The sequence below is a fragment of the Cebus imitator genome, unplaced genomic scaffold, assembly GCF_001604975.1.
Source record: "Cebus imitator isolate Cc_AM_T3 unplaced genomic scaffold, Cebus_imitator-1.0 Scaffold170, whole genome shotgun sequence".
NCBI lineage: Eukaryota > Metazoa > Chordata > Mammalia > Primates > Cebidae > Cebus > Cebus imitator.
In genome coordinates, this window is record NW_016107485.1 from 2722790 (window position 1) to 2723915 (window position 1126).

The 1126-nt window shown below is 49.5% G+C and overlaps 1 protein-coding gene and 1 pseudogene across 1 annotated transcript in view; both read left to right on the forward strand.

The window, feature by feature from the left end:
- The window catches only part of SLC25A17 (solute carrier family 25 member 17), a 57243-nt gene that overhangs the window by 32228 nt on the left and 23889 nt on the right, over window positions 1–1126 (forward strand). The gene's annotated exons all lie outside the window — the stretch shown is intronic.
- LOC108315226 overlaps window positions 387–1126 on the forward strand; it is a 4452-nt pseudogene continuing 3712 nt past the window's right edge.

Sequence of the window (1126 nt, forward strand, 5' to 3'; positions counted from 1 at the left end):
TTTTCTTGAGATGGTGTCTTACTTTGTCACCCAGGCTGGAATGCAGAGGCGTGATCTCGGGTGGCTGCAACCTTTGCCTTCCAGGTTCAAGTTATTCTTCTGCCTCAGCTTCCTGAATATCTGGGATTGCAGGCGCCTGGCACCATGCCCAGCTAATTTGGCCAACATGGTGAAACTCTGTCTCTACCAAAAATACAAAAAATTAGCCCAGTGTGGTAGCAGGCACCCGTAATTCCGGCTACTCAGGAGACTGAGGCAGGAGAATCGCTTGAACCCAGGAGGTGGAGGTTGCAGTGAGCCGAGATTGCGCCACTGCGCTCCAGCCTGGGCAGCAAGAGGGAAACTCCATCTCTAAATAAATAAATAAATAAATAAAATATTTTAAAAGGTAGGGAAAGAAAGAAAAAGAAGAAGAAAATGGTCGGGTGGCCCAGCCCCTGAGTTTTCAGGCAGCTTTTGTTGGGTCAGCTGCATCAGGGATTCCTCGCGGCGTGTCATCGGCATGTCATTTTCGCCACCCGGTCCCTGGTGCGCCCCCGCGACAGGCGGTTCACGCCCCTTTCCCATCCCCCACTGGTCCAGGTCCCGGCACCGCTTTGACAGCGTCTCTGCAGGACGCACGGACCGGGCCGCAGCCCATGCCTCAAGCGGACTGTATTATGAGGCATCTGCCCTACTCCTGCAGGGGCCAAGTGGTGCGGGGCTTCGGCCGTGGCTCCAAGCAGCTGGGCATCCCCACAGCTAATTTTCCTGAGCCAGTGGTAATCTGCCAGCTGATACATCCAGGGACATTTATTATGGTTGGGCCAGTGTTGGAAGTGGAGATGTTCATAAGATGGTGGTGAGTATAGGATGGAACCCATGAAGAAGTCCATGGAAATGCATATCATGGATACCTTTAAAGAGGACTTCTGTGGGGCAATCCTTAGTTTGGCCATTGTTGGCTACCTTAGACCAGAAAATAACTTTGATTCTTTAGAGTCACTTTTTTCAGCAATTCAGGGTGATACTGAGGAAGCTAAGAAATGACTAGATTTACGAGAATATTTGAAACTCAAAGTAGACAAATTCTTCCAGGTTTCTTTCTTTTTTTTTTTTTTTTTTGAGACGGAGTTTCGCTCTTGTT